The sequence below is a fragment of the Chiloscyllium plagiosum genome, unplaced genomic scaffold (assembly GCF_037043375.1).
Source record: "Chiloscyllium plagiosum isolate Xiang-an unplaced genomic scaffold, Cpla_swu_hap1 HiC_scaffold_25, whole genome shotgun sequence".
NCBI classification, from domain to species: Eukaryota; Metazoa; Chordata; class Chondrichthyes; order Orectolobiformes; family Hemiscylliidae; genus Chiloscyllium; species Chiloscyllium plagiosum.
The window spans coordinates 11,924,016-11,944,957 of NW_028270163.1; the positions used below are offsets into that span (position 1 = coordinate 11,924,016).

General features: G+C 43.1%; 1 protein-coding gene across 1 annotated transcript in view; it reads left to right on the forward strand.

Annotated features, from left to right (window-relative positions):
* The window catches only part of hs3st3l (heparan sulfate (glucosamine) 3-O-sulfotransferase 3-like), a 142,082-nt gene that overhangs the window by 118,226 nt on the left and 2,914 nt on the right, over positions 1-20,942 (forward strand). The window lies entirely within an intron of this gene.

Below are 20,942 nucleotides of genomic sequence, written 5' to 3' on the forward strand. Positions count from 1 at the left end.
ACAAATGCAGACCCTCTAGAGATGTATCCTTGTCATTGTAGTGAGATGACAGCAGTGACAACATAGGTAAAGTCCATGACACTTCATTGGCAGTAAATCACTTTGGGATATCCTGAGAAAGGTGATATCTAAATCCAAATCTGATTACGTTTTCTCTTTGCCTTTCACACACCCACCCACGCACACACGTGCGCACACAAACACACACTCAAGCACACTCGCACACCCCACACACACACACACTCACACACCCACACGCACATACACACTTGCACACCCCCACACACACACACCACAGTCTCACTCACACACACACACACACATCCCACCCCCCACACACATGTACTCACATACACATATACATGCACACACCCCGCACGCACATGCACTCACACAGACACACATATACACCTACACACATGCACACACACACATACCCAACACACACATGTACTCACACAGGCAGATACACATATACACCTACACATACATGCACACACACGCCACACACAAATGTACTCACACAGGCAGATGCACAGATATACCTACACACACACATACTCACACAGATACTCACACAGATACACATGTACACACCTACACAAATACACACACACACGTACTCACACAGACAGATACACATATATACCCACACACACATGCATATACACTCACATTGACAGATACACATATACACCCACACACACATGCACACACACGCACACCACCTCAGACCCACATATCCTCACACAGACAGATACACACATACACACTCACCGAGACAGATACACACACGCAACCACACAGCCACCCACCCCACACACATGTACTCACACAGACAGATACACACATACACACTCACCGAGACAGATACATACACGCAACCACACAGCCACCCACCCCACACACATGTACTCACACAGACAAATACACACATACCCCCACACACATTCACACAGACAGATACACACATGCACCCACACACACATACCCACCCCATACACATGCTCTCACACAGACAGACAGACAGACACACACACACACACACACACACACACGTGGGGTAAAACTTTGTGGCTGGAGTCAGAGCTGTAAGATAGCAACATCTTTACTTTGTCTTTTTATCAACTGAGCAACATAACACCATGTAGGTGTGGGTCAAGAGATAAAGATACTGGAAAAAGTAATCTCATGTTAACCACAGGTTCCTGTCTGTGAATGATTGGTGCCTCAGTCTTGCCAAGAATGTGACGAAATGGCCAATGAAGGTGGCCGCACGTGGATCATGGCGATGAGCAGGTGCAGGAAGGAGACTTTCTGTGGGATGGTAATGAGTGGCAGGGCCCGAGAGAAGGAACCACAGGCGGCTCTTCATGCAGATGAGAGAGCAGGTGTACTCGCAGCCTTTTTAAACATTAATCAAAGCCACTGGCCTTCTCTTTAAGCCTGCGGAATGCAGATTAGATACCAGTGCTGCACTTGCCCATCTTGAGATGAAAAGAAAGTCCTTTTCGATCATTTGTCTTCCTCTTGTATGTCACCAGCGCTTGGTGATTAATGTTGCACAGAGCCAGACATCTGCCTCTCGGACACTTATTAATGTGAATGCTGGGAACAATGATGCTCAGAGCCTGGCCTTGTGCGAAAGTGTCACTGAAGGACAGCAGCAGTTCTCCACAAATCATCATCGAGTGTCGACACTGCACAGAAGTGGTTCACATCTGGCTCTGTGTGACTTGTGCTTGTCTCACACTTGTACTGCCTGCTGTAATCTGGATGTAGCCTGACTGCCCAGTGTGTCAGAAGGATCTGAGTGCAGGAAAAGCTCTCTGTGTGATTGAGGAGCTGATTAGTCTGGTGCACCAGATAGGTAGCTGCTTGGCTCAGCCTATACAGATTTAGAAATACCAAGCAAAGTCCTGTATTATAGGCAGGCTACGCGTGAATCTTTCATTTAATCTGGTATCCAGTGTGTCACGCTCATGTTTTCGATTCTGTGTTTTGAAAACATTGAACTGCACTGTACCTCAGAACTGATTGAGCCTTAACTGACTTTGTTAATTAAAGGAAGAAATATAGTGCCTTTTGCATCTCCAGATGTCTGTAATTACTTTACAGCTCATAACAGCCTAAGAAATAGGAGCAGGAATAGGCCATCTGGCCCCATTCGATAAGATCATGACTGATCTTTACATGGACTCAGCACCACTTACCCACCTCACTCACCTTAATCCTAATTTTTTTACTGTTCTAAAATCTATCTATCTTTGCCTTAAAAATATTCAATGAGGTAGCCTCAACTACTTCACTGGGCGGGGAATTCCACAGATTCACAAACTTCTGGGTGAAGAAGCTCCTCCTCAACTCAGCCCTAAATCTCTTCCCCCTTATTTGGAGGCTATGCCCCCTAGTTCTAGTTTCACCCACCAGTGGAAACAACTTTCCTGCTTCTGTCTCATCTATTGCTTTCATTATTTTATACGTTTCTGTAAGATCCCCCCTCATTCTTCTAAGTTCCAACGAGTATAGTCTCAGTCTACTCAATCTCTCCTCAAAACGGGACTTTCTCAACTCCAGAATCAATCTAGTGAACCTCCTCTGCACCCCCTCCAGTACCAGTACATCCTTTCTCAAGGAAGAAGACTAAACTGTACACAGTACTCCAGGTGTGGCCTAACCAACATCCTATACTGCTGCAAGCCAGGCAGCGTCAGAAGGTGGAGAGGTTGATGTTTCAGGTATAGCCCTTCTTCAGGACTGGGGGTGAGGTGACTTCTCCACCTCCAAATGCTGCCTGGCTTGCTGTGTTCCTCCAGCTTACTGCTGTCTACCTCAGATTCCAGCATTTTTTGTCCCTATACAGATGCAACATAATCTCCCTATTTTTAAATTCCATCCCTCTCGCTGTTTGTTTTTCTTGGTTATAAAGGGAGCTACACATTACATTGGAAATTTGCAGGAAAGCAAAATGCTTCAGATGCTGGATATCTGAAACAAACACAGAGAATGCTGGAGAAACTCAGCATGTCTGGCAGTGCCTGTGGAGAGAGAAACAGTTAACATTTTGAGCGGGATCTTGACTTTTCTTCAGAACGTCCTAGTTCTCCAGCATCTGCTGTTCCTTGTCTCATCTCACGGAGATTCAAACGGCTGGAAGAGAAGCTGGTTTAATCCTAACACTGTGACAAAATATGGAGAAAGTGAGGAGTGCAGATGCTGGAGATCAGAGTCGAGAGTGTGGTGATGCAAAAGCACAGCAGGTCAGACAGCATCCGAGGAGCAGGAGAGTTGACATTTCAGGCATACCGTTGATGAAGGGCTTATGCCTGAAACGTCAATTCTCCTTCTCCTCGGACGCTGCCTGACCTGCTGTGCTTTCTCAGCACCACACTCTCGATTGTGACAAAATGTGCTTAGTGATTACAGCCCGTTCCAGGCTAAGAAAGGCCTATGGAGGGGGGAGGGATATTCTTCATGTTATAATTTAGGAGTGTGAAATTGTTAGTGATCCTTTCTTTCATACGAGGGAAGCCTATATCCTGTTTGCTTCTTCTCGTGTGGATTTAAACATTGGTTCAAATCCTACTCGGCAACATTTAAGCGTAAAAATAAAGGCTGACACTCCAGATCTTGATCAATTCTGTCAATGGGCTGAGGAGTGGCCTGTAGAGTTTAATTCGGATAAGCATGAGGTTTTACATTTTGGTAAAACAAGGGCAGGACTTACACAATTAAAGGTTGAGCCCTGAAGAAGGGCTTATGCCCGAAACGTCGATTCTCCTGTTCCCTGGATGCTGCCTGACCTGCTGCTCTGTTCCAGCAACACATTTTCAGCTCTGATCTCCAGCATCTGCAGACCTCACTTTCTCCCCTGGATAATGTTGTAGAGCAGAGAGGCCTCGAGGTACATAATTCTTTGAAATTTGCTTCACAGGTAGACATGGTGATTAAGATTAGATTAGATTAGATTCCTTACAGTGTGGAAACAGGCCCTTCGGCCCAACAAGTCCACACCGACCCGCCAAAGCGTAACCCACCCAGACCCATTCTCCTACATTTACCCCTTCACCTAACACTACGGGCAATTTAGCATGGCCAATTCACCTAAGGTGTTTAGCACACTTGCCTTTATTGCTTAGACTTTTCCAAAGAGCGGAGAAAATTCACAGCCCAAGGACAGGCCCTTCAGCCCTCCAAGCCTGAGCTGATCTAAATCCATTGTCTAAACCTATCGCCCAATACTGATGCATCTGTATCCCTCTGCTTCCTACCTACTCAATGCATCTGTCCAGATGCACCTCAAATGAACCTACTGTGCCTGCCTCTACTACCTCTGCTGGCAACATGTTCTAGGCACCTGCTATCCTCTGTGTAAAGTACTTTCCTTAAACTTTTCACCTCTCACCTTGAACACATGACCTCTCGTTATTGAATCCCTCACCCTGGGAAAAAGCTTATCTCCATCTACCCTGTCTCTACCCTTAATGATTTTGTAGACCTCAATCAGGTCCCCCCTCAATCTCTTTTTTTCTAATGAAAACAATCGTCACCAACTCAACCTCTCTTCATAGGTAGCACCTTCTATACCAGGCAACATCCTCGTAAACCTTCTCTGCACCCTCTACAAAGTGTCCACATCCTTTTGGTAATGTGGCGACCAGAACTGTACACAGTATTCTAAATGCGGCCGAACCAATGTTGTGTAAAATTTTAACATGACCTGCCAGCTCTTATACTCAATCCTCCATCCAATGAAAGCAAGCATACCATATGCCTTCTTGACCACTCTACCACCTGCGCAGCCATCTTCAGGGTACAATGGACCTGAACTCCCAGATCTCTCTGCTCATCTACTTTTCCCAAGGCTCTTCCGTTTACATTATAGTTTGCTCGAGAATTAGACTTTCCAAAATGCATCACCTCACATTTGCCTGGATTGAACTCCATTTGCCACTTCTCCGCCCAACTCACCAGTTTATCTATCTTTTCCTGTATTCTTTGACAGTCCCCTATGCTTTTTGCTACTCCACCAATCTTCATGTCATCTGCAAACTTACTAATCAGACCAACAATGCCCTCTTCCAGATCATTTAAGGATAGGAGTTGGAACACCAAGTTGAGGTTGTACAAGATGTTGGTGAGGCCTTTTCTGGAGTACTGTGTGCAGTTCTGGTCACCCTATTATAGGAAGGCTATTATTAAACTAGAGTGGGTCCAGAAGAGATTTACCAAGATGTTGCTGGGAATAGAGGGTTTGAGATATAAAAATACACTGGAAAGGCTGGGACATTTTTCACTGGAGTCTAGGAGGTTGAGGGGTGACTTTATAGAGGTTTATAAAATCATGAGGGTTATAAATAAGGTCAGTGGCAAGCGTGGGGGAATTCAAGACAAGAGGGCCTATTTTTAAGGTGAGAGGAGAAAAAATTTAAAAGGACGTGAGGACCAACGTTTTTACACAGAGAGTGGTTTGTATGTGGAATGAACTGCCAGAGGTGGTGGTGAATGCGTGTCCAGCTGCAGCATTTAAAAGACGTTTGGATAAATACATAAACAGGAAAAGTTTGGAGGGATATGGGTCAAGTGCAGGCAGGTGGGACTAGTTTACTTTGGGAAGATGGTTAGCATGGACCGATTGGACCAAATGGGTTTGTTTCCGTGCTATATAATTCTTATGACTCTAGGACTACTGCATTGCCAGAAACCCTGAGATTCAAATAAATATGAAATGGGGTCCTCATCTGTCCATTAGCTGGAGGTTAAAAAAAAAATTGCATTATTCTAGGGAGAAAACCAGGGTTAGAGTTACTTCAGCTGCTCTAATTAATATTATTCCCTCAGTCAATATCACTGTAGTAAGAGATTACCTGGTCATTATCAAATTGCTGAGTGTTGGAGTTTACTCTGCACAATTTGGCAGTTTTACATTACACAGCAACAAATAAAACGAAAGTATCCCATTTTCAGTAAGATTGTGCTGGGATGTTGGTTGGTTGTGAGAAATGCATACAAATGGAAGGCTGTTTTATAAAGGTTCCAAAAGAAGCACAGGGCTTTCATAGTCCGGCAAGCTAATGGTATCAGACATGCATTAACTGACCCTTCCTCCTCCTGATAGACATAGCAGCCATCATACATTCTGTATATACTATGTAACAAAAGCAATTGCACTTCAGTTGTGACTTGTTGCTTTGAGATATTCTGATCTTGCACTGTAAGCAAAACAATGCCGTAATCCACATGGGGAGAAAAAGGCAAACTGAAGCAGACCAGCTCAAAAATGCAAACATCTGGGGGTTCTTACTTTTGAACCCGCACTGATTTGCTCGCTTGCATCCCCAAGGAATTACCATCAGATGTAAAAGCAGAAGTACCCCATTCAGTCCATCAGTTTTGCTCTACCACTCAATAAGAGCATGCTTGATGTGACCAATTTTGTTAGAGTCTGATGAGGCTATCATCACCAGAAGGCTGGTTTTGATCTTTCAGAGTTGGCATGATCATACAGCCATCTATCTCAGCCTAGAACATATGTTTATTCACACAGTCTAGACAGCCCTTTGCAGTAAAAAGAACCACAGATTCACTAGCCTCAAAAAGAAGAAATTTCTCTTTATTTCTGTCCTGACTGGGCGATTCCTTTATTCTGCGAATGTGCCCTCATATCCTCCACTCTCTCAAAAGGGGAACCATTCTCTCAGCATTTACTAACTCTAGCTCCCTCAGAAGCTAAAATGTTTCAATGTGCTTGTCTCTCATTCTTCTAAACACCAAGGAGTACAGTGCCATCTGCCTCATTCCCTACACTGCCATGTTCATTTTATACTTCCTTCAAATTGGTCTCCCGATACTGAGCTGACTCTTTGCAGTAATTCATGGTCACCGTTTGGAGCAGGCTGCTAGAGATTATTAATTGAAAGATTACCAGACAAGGTGTTCTCCTAGAAAACTGGAAGGGGAGGAGTTCATGTTGCAAACGTGGACCTTGTTCAGCACAGAATACCAATTAAATTTCCAACAGGCTGACTCTTAAAATAACGTTCTCAACCTGATGGATGGGATTTGGTTTTCAGTCCCTTCTGCTCAAACTCCACATCTCTCAACGAAATTTGTTCATAGTTATTCTCATGAATGGACTGTCATTTCATTGTCTTCCCACTCTTGTGTTCCAACTACATTTTGCTGGTGGTTTCAGCCACAGAGTCGGTGTCTTTTGCAACCCATTGAACCGAGCTTTCAGAGTTCCATTGATATATGGGGGAGGTTGGATTCAGAAAAGATACTGACTTCAGTCAGTTCGAATAGGTTATCCAACATTTTTTTTTCTTTAAATCATTATCAGGATGTGAGCACCACTCTCAAGGTTCCACTAGTTGCCCTGAGAAGATGATGTTCGGCCATATTTTTAAAATATTCTTGCACAGAGGTGAGAGTCACTGGCTGGGCCAATGTTTCTCGCCCATCCTCAGTTATCAATGAGAAAGTGATGGTGAGCTACCTCCTCGAACTACTGCAGTCCACCTGATGTAGGGATGCCCACAGTGTGGTTAGGGAGTGAATTTCAAGAATTTGACCCAGTGATGGCCAAGGAATACAATTCTAAATCTGAGTGGTGAGTGGCTTGGAGGGTACCGGTACTCCCATGTATCTGCTGCTCTTGTTAGTCTGTGCGATAAAGTCGCTGGTTTGGAAGGTGCCTTTGAAGGAGTTTGATGATAAGTGGCTTGTTACTCCTTCAGAGAGCAGTCAAGAGTCAACTATGTTATTATGTCTCAGATACAAATCGAGAGCACTTGGACAAGTTGGGCCCATCAAGATTCACCTGAGAACCAGAGAGCGGGACGAAGTGCACCAAAGAAAAGCAAATTGATGCAACCTTCCAGTTTTTGAAGAGTTGGCCAAGCATAACTCACATACAGTAGCGACAGAAGGAATTCTAGACTAAGCCTGAAACCACCAGACAAGTTGTCACTATCCTCTTACCGAACAGATTCCTCTCCCAGACACAGTACCATCTGGAGTGAAAGAGTTTTCATTTGGGGAAAGGTGTTTCAACGCAGCATATTGTAGCTCTAGCAATTTAGCTACAAGCAACATTGTGGGACTTGCACCCATAAGCATGCATTTGGACTCTAAAGGACCGGTAAAATCTGGCGAATAATGGATAATATTTGCAGATCCAAAGCAAAGTAATTAGTCAAGCATAATCCAAAGGTTGGATATAGACAGTGAGCTGAAGTATCTTCAAGCTGACTGCACACTACCTGTTCCATATGTTGACACTGAATAATGGATAACTTGAAAGTTATGGTTAGGTCTCTTGGAAGTGGTGGGTATTAAATCAAATCCCTCTTAAGCCTCAATAGATTATCTTGAGTGTGCGAAACTCTCATTCATTTCACAGTGTGATGTCCAGCACACGCCTCCTAATTAAACACTAATTACTGTTTTCAATGGTATTAGATCACTAGAACAGATTATTAAACAGTTTTCTCAAGAGTACTTAATAACCAATTAAAACTTATAAGCCTGTGGGGAAGTAATTAATGAACTCAAGCCTCCCATTGTTTTTAATGGTGAAGGATTAATATACATGTCTGTTATTGTGAATGTTTAACTCTTAGAGATTTTATAGTGTCACTTTCTTGTTTTTCCACCTCACAATGCAGTGTGCCAAAGCCTCATCCACCAGGGACTGTAATTAAGATGTTCTACACTAATCGGAAACCATTTCACTTCTAATCGTTTCGCTGCTATTCTTCTGTGAATTGAACGGTTTGCAAGGAAGTCTTTCTTTGGCACATCAAGTTTTTTTCAGAAGCATGATTAATCTATTCATTGAATGTTTAAACTAACTGCGATCACCTCTCCAGAGACTGAGAGTAGGTAGGATCATGAAGTAAATCAGAAAGAAATTGCAGTACTCCTGGACTGGGGTTGAAATCCTTCAGGTGGGAAAAGAAGACAACAGAATGATCAGAGGTGCCACAGTTGTCCAGCCCTGAATTGGATCACGTAGCGATACAGAGGGCTGAAACATTATTTCAACATGGCCCTGAAACATAGAAGATAGAAAGTGCACATTGGAGCTTAGAAGAGAAAAGTTCAAATTTGAGTGGGTCTTGTCAATGACATAATATCCGCCTTATAATGGTTACTTTGATGGAAAATGATCAGGCTCCAAAATATTTAAGAATGTGTTCTTGTGAAAAACCACAGATAAATCATTCCAGGACTAAATTTGCTGCATAAATGAGGGTTTAAGCAATAGTCTGGGACACATAGCCCTCCAGCCCTACTTCCTTGATGCCTCAGGGATTATCTGATGTGTCCTCAAGACAAATGGTTCAGGCATTAGGTCAGTGTTAGAACAATATAGCAGGAACGGTAGTGTTACGTAGAGGGATGTAAAAATGATGCTGTGTCGAAGTGCTTACCGTTTGACATTTCTTCCGAACCGAAAGTTTATTTTAATATCAATTAAAATGCCCAACTGATTGGTTCAGGCATTTGATACTCTTTTCCAGGATCTGTTGCTTTTTTTACTCCTATTTTTTAAGCAGAATTCTGTTTGTAACATTAGTCCATTGTGTCAATGCTTTTCAAATCCAATCGATGACCTAGCTCCTCCCGATCACTGTAATCTCCCCTCAGTCCTGAAAATCTTCAAGATATTAGTGTCAATCTAAGTCTAGAGCATTCCCAATAGTAATCACTCCATTGTTTTTGGCTGTGCCTTCAGCTGTCTGAGCCCTAATCACTGGAATACTGTCTACAAACCCTTCCACTTCACTACCTCAGTTTTATCCTTAAGACACTGCTTTAAACATCCCTGTTTGATCATGGTTTTGACCATTTCTCCTAATACTACGCTGAATCACTCAGTGTTAAATTGTGTTTTACCACCTGAAGCATCCTGGGAGGTTTTGTCTGTTAAAGGTATGAAATAAATGCAGAAGGCTGCGGATATAGGGCTAGAGAATGGGATGAGCTGGGTAAAGTTTTTGGGAGCTGGTACAGACACAATGGGTCAAATGGCCTCCTTTTGCATCGTAAAATGCTATAATTTCATCAGACTTCAATCATTCTCATAGTCTCAGCACTCTCTACCTTCAGAAAGTTGGCCAATACATTTAGAGGGAATTAATTCCCAGGGCTCCTTCCAACATCATCTTCAAAGAGCCATCTTGGGCCAAACTTCACCCCTAAATGTAACAGTGACAGCCCATAGCTGGAAGCGAATCCAAAAGTGAGAGGAAAACAATTTAAGAAGGACCTGAGGGGCAACTTCTTCATGAAGAGAGCAGTGCGTATATGGAATGGGCTGCCAGAGAAAGGTGGTTGAGGTGGGTACAATAGCAACATTTAAAAAAGCATTTGAATAGGTATATGAATGGGAAGGGTTTAGAGGGATACGGACCAAAAACGAACAGCTGGAACTAGCATGGTCAACATGGAGCAGTTTGGGCCGAAGGGCCTGTTTCGATCTTGTACTACTCTCTGATTCTATGACTCTAAAAGTCACTGTGCCCAGTATTAACTTTCCTTGGCCAGTGAGGATGAGCTGGCTGTGTCTGGGCTAACGAGTGAGTTCAACAAACATAATACTAAATATCTTTGTCCCACAACTAACGAAGCTTCATTTTTATAACGGGGATTTAGCCAAACACTGAAACAGAACTGAAGGAGGTGAAATGGGGACTTTGTGGGTGGGGGTGGGTGTTGGGGTCTCGGGGCAGGGGTTGTAGAGAGAGGTGGGGTGCAGTAGGGATAGTTGAAATAGTAATTCCAGAGGTTAGACTTTGACTGTTTCATCAATTATTGCTCTCAATTCTCTCAGGCACCTTATTCTCATTTATATGTAATTAAATTGTTGATTTTGCGCAGATAGACCTAACTCTGCCGTGCTGTTTAGCAGCAAATTCATCATTCAGTCTATTGCCAGTTGCAATAGAGCAGAACATAGACCCATATGAATTTGGAATGTTTGCCCTCTGTAACACACTCTTTTACACCATTAAAGAGAACTCCCAAACATTTCATTGTGATATATCCATATAAACAATTCAAGAATTATACATCCAACAATACAAACTTAACACAGGCAACAACCAATTTAAAATAAATTGGTTCAATGGGACTATTTAAATATTAGATAGAGAAGTCTCAAATGAATGAGTTAAAGCTCTATTTACTGTGAATAGCAGTTTCTTGATTAGCACCCCATCTCTCTCACAAGCACACATATACTCACACTTGCTCACACACACACACATTCTCTTACAAGCACACACTCTCTCACACACTCTCACATACACACTTTCACACACACTCACATACTCACAGACACACACACAAACACATACACACTTTCACACAGTCTCATCCATGCGCACACATTCACAGTCTTACACGCTCGCTCTCTCACACAGACCCACACACTCAACACATCCACATATTCACATATTCACGCACACACTCACTCACACACACCCACACACACTCGCACACTCAAACACACACTCACTCACAGACACACATATGCACACACACACACCCTCACTCTCGCACACACACTTACACATCCACATACCACATACTCATGCACACACTCACTGATACACACTCTTACACTCACATGCACACTCTCACACACACACTCATACTCTCACACACATTCTCTCATGCAGACTCTCTCTCACACATGCACAGACACACGCACGCACGCAAACAAATATACACACACTCACCCAGACACATTCTCATTCAGACTCTTACTCTCTCACACAGATACATGCACACACACTCTTTCTCTCACACACACTCTCATGCACTCTCTCTCCCACAACACAAAACACACAAACAAACACACACCTGTGCAGCTCCAACCTCTTCTTCATTTGCCCCTTCACTACTGGCTATATCCTCAGTCACTTAGGCTGCACTTTAGAAGCAGAGAAACAGGAGTTGACCAGTGAGCCCTTCATTCCTTTTCTGTTCAATTAAATCAAGGCTAATCTGTAACACCAACTCCATTTATCTACCTCTGCTTCATATCCCTTGATACCTTTATCAAGCATAAGTCTATTGATCCCACTTTTGAAAGCTTCCATTGTGTCAGTAGACATGGGCTTTTAAGGCAGAGCACTTAAAATTTTGACTGTGGTTTCTGTGAGAAGGTGTCTTCTGACTGCCTTTCTGAGTGATCAAGGTCCGGTTTAAAATTATGTCCCCATTGTTCTCTGTTGCACCTCCACAAACAGGGAAACATTGTGTGGATCCTGGAAGTTATAAATAAATAACACAGAAAATGTAGGAATAATCCAGCCGGTCTGGCAGCATCTGTAGAACAAGAAGCAGAGTTAATGACTGGAATTTAATGTCAGTGAGGGAGATCTCACCCATGGCTGGAGAATCTGTAGCAACCTCCTGCCACTTGTGAATGGAAAGCCTGGGGAGATGTCATTGCTCTTAGGCCCGAGATAGGCCTTCCCCAAAAGTTAGGAGTCAGGGCAAAACCCTGATCCTTGAGGATTTCTGGTAGCAGCTAAAGGTGGACAATGAGCATGAGATGTAGAATCCATAGAATCACTACAAAGTAGAAACAGACCTTTCGGCACAACAAGTCCACACCAATCCTGCGAAGGGTAACCCACCCAGACCGATTCCCCTACTCTTTTACTCTGCATTTACCCCTGACTAATGCACCGAAACTTACTTGAACACAATGGCAATATACCACAGTCAATTCACCAAACCTGCACATCTTTGGATTGTGGGAGGAAATCGGAGCACCTAGAGGAAACTCACGCACCCACGGGGAGAATGTGCAAACTCCACACAGATAGTTGTCCGAGGTGTAGAAGTGACCCATTCTGTCCATCAAGTCCTCACTACCATTCAGTGGCTGATCTGATAATCCTAAAGTCCACTTTCTTGTGTTTTCACAGTCCCCCTTGATTCCCTAACGGATTAGAAATATGTCCTTTTCTCAATTGGCTGCTGCTGGTTACAATCCCAATGGGATCGTCAGGGATCATCCCTGGATCCCTAGACACAGGTCATGGAAGCACGATGAAGGTTATGGGGAGAGGGCTGGCAGAGAGCCGAAAGCAAAGGCTGGGAGATGGCTTCCAGCACCAGCTGGCACCTGCCTTCCTGATACCAGTGGGGCACCAGATGTCTGAGAGTGTGGGATGGTCCCCTCCCCACCCAACCACGCAAAGCCGACTTGGCAGCTTTATGGAAGCACTGGATGGCCATGTGATGCCCCTGTGATTCCTGAGCTGCTATTCCTCTCTGGCAGGCTGAGGGTTAATACAGTCGCATGGCTCGTTAATGAGTCTCCTAGCCATCATGCAGTGTGTGGATGAGTTGTGCCCATCAGTCCCTTCAAGCCCTGTCATAACCGTGGGAGGTGCATGGCCTCCCATGTAAAGTGCCATCATGTTTCTCATCATGAGGGGTCCATTAAAATTCTGTCTAATGTTTTAGATCAGTGGCTTGTTGTCGGACATAATCCATTAAACCCCCTTCGACCATTTTAAATACCTCAATCAGATCATCAATGAATCCTCTATAAGCTGAGTTTACATTGACTGGCCTTATTAATCAAACCTGAAAAAGCCCCAACATCACTCTGAGTGAATCTATGCTATGGTGGCACGGTGTTTACCACTGCTCACAGTACCAAGGGGCCCATTTTTAACGTGAGGGGAATGAGATTTGAAAAAGACAAGGGGAACTTTTTTTACACAGAGGGTGGTTCGCTGTGTGGAATAAACCTCCTGAGAAAGAGGTGGATGTGGGTATAATTATGATGGCTAAAAGACATTTGGATAAGTGCATGAATAGGAAAGGTTTGGAGGGATATGGGCCAGGAGCAGGCAGGCGGGACGTTTAGTTTGGGATAATGTTCGGCATGTTCTGGTTGAACCAAAGTGTCTGTTTCGGTGCTGTATGACTCTATGGTAAAGGTTGAAAGTTGTTAGTATGATAAGGGACCCATTCCTTTACTTCCAATGCCCACAAAGCTATAGACATAATGGTCATTCTATAGATGTTTTTAATCAACCCATTCAGACATGTTATGCCAAACCACTAGACCTGGAACCGAGATGTCCTGACACTGAGGTCGGGACACTACTACTGTGTCACAAGTAGTTGCCCTTTGAGTTACGAAACAAATGATGAAATTTGAGAGCTGAACAGTGATTGATGCATCAAAATATCTTCGTAAATCTAATGATGGTTGACACTTTTATGTTGTGTTAGCCTTAATTATATGAAACGGCTCTGTTGTTCGAAGCTGCTTGCTAAGTTGTATTTGTGATAAGCAAAATAGATTAAGAATATCAGAAAGAGATACTCTTTAAATGTTAATGTTAATTGAGCTGCAGCAGTATTTGGTGAAGTGGTGCGTTTTTAAAAAAAACTTTTTGAAGCCGAAATCAACAAACAAAATAAATCCGTGGATGCCTTTATAAACAAAGCTTGCAAATGGCTCCCAAAACACTTTCAGAGACTAAATATTGCCAGCTAGTGCTTTCATATTCTAAGTGCATCCTTGTAGTGACCAAAATTACACCCAGATCAAAAATTCATGTGAATGTACTCTCCCACAGGCAAGGAAAATGCTTGTGTGGTCATTAAACCTCTTTCAGATTGTTAAAAACAGGGCCACTTCATTCCATGGTTTTTGAGTGCATGACTAATTGGGAGTCTATTGATAATTACAATGGAGTCAATCAGTGAGAGTACCCCTGTCAAGCCTGTGGAGAGATAAGAGGCTGTTCAGTGAAGGCTAAAAGGCTGCATTACAAAAAGAGCATCAAGAGGAACATCAAAATGAAAATTCCCCGACCACAAACGTCCCTTTCATCTGAGAAATATTCTGTAATGTGACTGTTACAGGAAATTGATTTTTTTTCCTCTCTATCTTAATAATGGGCTCTCTAAACAGCATTAACCCTTTACACTGAGACGTCAGTAAACAGCATTAACCCTTTCCCTGTGAGGTGGATATCAGGCCAAAGAGCTGAACATTGGGAGACCATTTTCTACAGGGAACTCTTACCCTACTTCACATTTAGATGATTACAGTCTCACTGTTAAGTGAAAGCAGACTTCAGTTGTGGTGCTATCTCCACCTTTTAAATTATCTTCTAAATACCTGAATCTTGACAATACGTTCAACGAAGGCAAAACCGCAGATGCTGGAAATCTGAAATAAAACCAGAAAGTGCTGAAAGAACTCAGCAGGTTTGGTAGCTTCTGTGTGAGAGAGAGAGAAACAGAGTGAATACTTTAAATCTGATGTGACCTTTTTTGAAAACAGAAAGTGCTGGAGGAACTCAGCAGGTTTACCAGTACTTTAGAATGAAGAAGAGGACTTGACACATTAACTCCATTCCTTTCGCCACAGATGCTGCAAGACATCCCGAGTTTCTCCAGCACATTCTGCTTTTATTTCTGACAAGTGGACTTGCTTGATTATGGGGGACCAGCGATGAAAGACACGCTAGAGGAAGTTGACCAGATACTGATGTAAAACCTCGCGTTTCTCTCCAAGCTAAAAAAAGGGTTCTGGAGACAAAAATAGAATTTTATTCAGAGTACAGAGTTGTAACTTCACGACAGGATTCAATCCCACATCCCCATAATTTTACCCTGGCATTTGATCACTATTCCAGGGACATTACCACCACCTCCTCAATCGGTATGCATTTGGGTCTTTTTTAAATTCACTCATCGCTGGCCAGCATTTGGTGCATGTCCCAGCTGCCGTTGAACTGAGTGGTTTGTTCAGCCATTTTAGGAGGCGGATGAGGTCTGGAGTCACATGTAGCTCAGATCAGCTAAGGATGGCAGATTTCCTTTCCTGAAGGCCATTAGTGAATCAGTTAAATTTTCTGACAGTTGATCAACAGTAGCTTGTTAACTCCAGATATTTTTTTCATTGGATTGAAATTCCGCTGTCTGCTGTGACGGATTTTGAACCTGGATCCCCATAACATTAGCTGAATTTCTGCATAAATATCTGGCAGTAATGCCACTAGGCCATCGCCTCACCAGGTCCTACACATTTTAACTGCCCACCTTTTCTCCTGATAGGCAGGGATCATATTACCATTGAATTGTTTGTCTCACTCTAACTGCCATCCATCCTCTCCAATTCAATCCCTGTAAACAGGCTGACTGCCCACTTTCCTCCCTGGCAAAAGCTATTCTCTTGTGGCTTGTAAAACAACCTTCCAAAGGGAAGAAATTGAAGCCACCTCTCCCATCGCAACTCTGTCATTTTGCTCAGAAGTGCAGGACACCCACAGTGGGTTTTGCTGGATTGTTTCGGACAAGCTAGAGGATGAGAGGGTGTTGACCATGAAATTAGGCCCTGACCTTTGAACTGAGGGTAATTTTGTATCTGTGAGCTATGTGGTTGGAGCAGCCCAGGTGGTGACCTTGTAAAAAGCACTCCCTCACTTGCTCTGTGATCAGGGCCTGCAATTTGTACTCAAAGTAAATCCTTGAGGCAGTGAAATGATTCAAAGAAGGGCAGCAGTTTGCTGCATAATGGGGAGGCTAAGGGACTGCAGTGTATTGTCACTAGGGAAAAGAAACTGAAAGGGATTTTACCAAACAAGGAATCAATTGACTTCTAGTGCCACGGCACTTTGAACAGAAATAAGAGAAAACCAAGGGGTGAAATGTGTTTGTAATGTTTTAGTCTCTGCTCAAGATTGACACTAACCTTCTTCAGAACTTGGATATTTGTATAACTGTTTCCATTTAAGTAGAAGATTGGTTTGACATTGATAACTTTGTTCATTGCTTGTAAGTTGCCGTTAATATTCCTCAGACATACTGAACTGAGCATCTGGGCAATAAAAATATTGGCTGTATCCTCTTTAACATAATCAAACCATATGTTGTGTGTGGGTGGAGCTGCTGTAATTGGAGTTCAGGGGATAGAAATGCGTTTGGGCCCAGTCTTGGCACTGTGCTACCAGCCCAAACCCAATGGTCCTCATGCTCACCCTAAGTTGTAGGTGCCACATGAGGGGAAGGCTTTTGATTTAAGCCACGACCAGCCTATCGTCTGCCGTGTCGCAGGAGGTGAGATGGGGTCGGAGGCTTTAGAAACCATGGGAGGGTGAGTAAGAGGCAATCACTGCTCTTATATAATCAGGGTGCATAGAGCTAGTCCTTAATGTTACTCCCACCTCAGCTGACTGCGGGGCTTGGAATAATTCCTGAGGGCGATTCTCAAGGAGTGTCAGGCTCCCTAGTCAGAGAGACAAAGAGCTGATTCTGGGGACACATCTAGTCTGAATACATGGAATATCCAGAAATTCTGGAGTGAGACTGATGGGCTCAGGCTATCTCCATGCTTGCCTGGTATGCTCTGCACCTAGCTACAGCCTTGTATCAACTTTTGTCTACTCTGTTTCTTTTCCTTGCGGACAATGCAGTCCGTGCATATACATTCGTGTAATGAAGCTGGTGCAAAATGGGAGTAAGATACACCCAGAGTTTGCCACAGGAAGGACAGAATAGTTTTCTACTGTTTCTGTGTAATTGTTTAAGCTCCTTTCTAATTGGTTGCCTTCACTGAGACCTGCCCTACACTCTTCCTTTCGGTGCATCTTCATAACGTCACTGGACACTATATTAAAAATGGAAAAGCTTCTGCCAACATTCAATACCTAATGCTTTACTAAAAGGCGGAACTAATGATTGCGTTCTTCTTTTTCCTCTTTATTAATTTGAAAATCACATAACCAGGTTATAGTCCAACAGGTTTATTTGGAAGTACAAACTTTAATTGCTACCTGATGAAGGAGCAGCGCTACAAAACCTTGTACTTGCAAATAACCTGTTGGACTATAACCTGGTGGTGTGTGATTTTTTAACTGTGTCCACCCCAGTCCAACACCGGCAACTCCCAATTAATGCTGATGTGTCCATTTGGATATGCTAATGAGATTAGGGGAAGTTGTTGTGGCAAAATGGGTACATCAAAAGGCAATTATTCACTCACAAGAATTTCCCTGGGTTTGAATTTGAGTGTTGCCCCCATGTTGCCCCCTGTTCAATAGCAGGTAAACAGAAATGTGCAGTAGTGGTTGCAAATTTTGCAATACTATCAGAGGAACATTTTGATGCAACCCATCTCTGTTTAATGTTAAGCTTACCATGCTTTAGATACTTCACACTATACTGTGCTTTTAATGTAAAGAAATGATCTAAGATGCCCCCATAGGCAAATAAATCTTTGTTCTGGATCAGTGGTGCTGGAATAGCACAGCAAATAAATCTTTGTTGTTCAGTGCATGAAGCAGCCAGTTGTGAGGTAGCATTGCTGAAATAAGAATTCTCCTTTCTATCACGGCTTTCACAACCTCAGGATGCCATTAAAAACAGCTTCACAGCCAACATGGTGTCTTTGAAGTGTACGTCACTACACTACCTCAGGAAATACAGCAGCTACATTATGCACAGAAAGCTCCCAAAACACGACCACATGATGAATGTTGGACTGAGATTAACATAGAACATAGAACATAGAAGAATACAGCGCAGTACAGGCCCTTTGGCCCTCGATGTTGCGCCGATCCAAGCCCACCTAACCTATACTAACCCACTATCCTCCATATACCTATCCAATGCCCGCTTAAATGCCCATAAAGAGGGAGAGTCCACCACAGATTACAGATTAGATTACTTAGATTAAATTACAGATTAGATTACTTACAGCATGGAAACAGGCCCTTTGGCCCAACAAGTCCACACTGACCCTCCGAAGAGCAACTCACCCAGACCCATTCCCCTACATTTACGCCTTCACCTAACACTATGGGCAATTTAGCGTGGCCAATTCATCTAACCTGCACATTTTTGGACTGTGGGAGGAAACCAGAGCACCCGGAGGAAACCCACGCACACACAGGGAGAATGTGCAAACTCCACACAGACAGTTGCCTGAGGCAGGAATTGAACCTGGGTCTCTGGCGTTGTGAGGCAGCAGTGCTAACCACCGTGCCACCTGAGCATGAGGAATAGATGGAAGAGCCATCTCGACTCAAAACATTAGCTTGCTTCCTCTCTTGCCGTGATCTCCAGCATTTGTTATTTTCATTTGAAATAACTCCCCTTGCTCTTCTTTGAATATTGTCTCAAGATCTTTTGCAGATCCTCTATTTAACATCCTACAGAGTTAGAACCTCTATTTAACATCCTACAGACTGCACTTCAGTCAGTGCCGTGCTCCCTTAGTAATGCACAGCTGTGTCGACCTGGTTTATGTGTTTAAGTCTCTAACGTGTGACTTGAACCAACAACCTTCTGACACTGAGGTGGTGAGGCCTACCTTCCTCTATTAAAGGAAGCACCATAATTATTATCCTAAGGTAAATTTCCAAGGTGCCATATTAACTCCATTAGAAATGAGGAGCAGTTATATCATGGATAGAGTACAGACTAAACAGACCTGTAGCTTTAAGACAGCCACATATCATCATCACTCATCTCATCTTAAGTCACTCTCACTGTGTTATTGGAGTCAATGTAGTCAGGACGTGTGTGTGTAACTTACAGGAGCATCAGCCAGCATCGAACCCATCCTGCGGGTGTATGTCCGCCTTATAAATAGTAACTGTTGTAAATTACATCAGATATCAGACTCTAGAAGAACTGGACCCTGTGTGGTATTTGTTATCTGAACTGAGATCTAGTAATCTCCAAATTGGCACCACAGCAGGTGACACTCAGCTACTTTCATTAATGTTACTGGAGACACAGTGACAGTCTGAAAGCACACAAAATGAACATGTGACAGGGGCTGACATTACACCATTCTAACCTCATCATTATCAGGCCCCATTCAACATTAAAGGCAAACAAGTTACTTAGGTTCAAGGTGTCCATTTTCTGTCATATAAATAATCTTTTTGTAACCTTTGAAAATAAACAGGGAGTGTCAGAGTCATAGAGTCATTGAGTCATATAGTATAGAAAGAGATCCTTTGGTCCAACCAGTCCACACCAAATATTATCCCAAACTAAACTAGTCCCACCTGCCTGCTTCTGGCACATATCCCTCCAAACCTTTCCTATTCATGTCCCTATCCAAATGTCTTTTAATTGTTGTAACTGTATCCCCATCCACCACTTCCTCAGGAGATTCATTCCACACACAAACAACCCTCTATGTAAAAAAATCTGCCTTTTATCCCTTTTTTAAATCTCTCTCCTCACCTTAAAAATGTGCCTCCAAGTCTTGAAATCAAGAATCCTAGGGAAAAGATAACGACCATTAACTCTATCTTACACTTCATTATTTAATAAACTTCTATCAGGTCACCTCTCAACCTCCTAGGCTTCAGTGAAGAAAACCCAGCCTATCCAACCTTTCTTTATATAACTCAAATCTTGCAATCATTTAGTAGATCAAACAGCATGTGTGGATTGAGGAAGCTAGACTTTCAGATGAATGGAATTAGAATCATAGAGTCATACAGCACTGAAACAGAACCTTTGGTCCAACCAGTCCATGCTGACCATAATCACAAACTAAACTAGTCCCACCTGCCTGCGCTTGGCCCATATCCCTCCAAACCTTTCCTAATCATGTACTTATCCAGATGTCTTTTAAACATTGTAACTGTACCTGCATCCATCTCTTCATCTGGAGGTTCATAACCAAGGCCCTACTTTTAATTGTGTAAATCCTGCCCAAAGTTTAGACCATCTGAGTTGTTAGTGCATCTGAGGTGTTAGTGACTATCTTCCAGATGTTACCTGACCACTGCAAGCATGATCTGTTTTGGGTTCAGATTTACGACATCCACAGGTATTTTGCCTTCCATATTCAACTCAATTCCAATTGAAATGCGGCACACCTACTGTTGACTCCATTCAATTTGTGAAGGTTTGAGTATCTC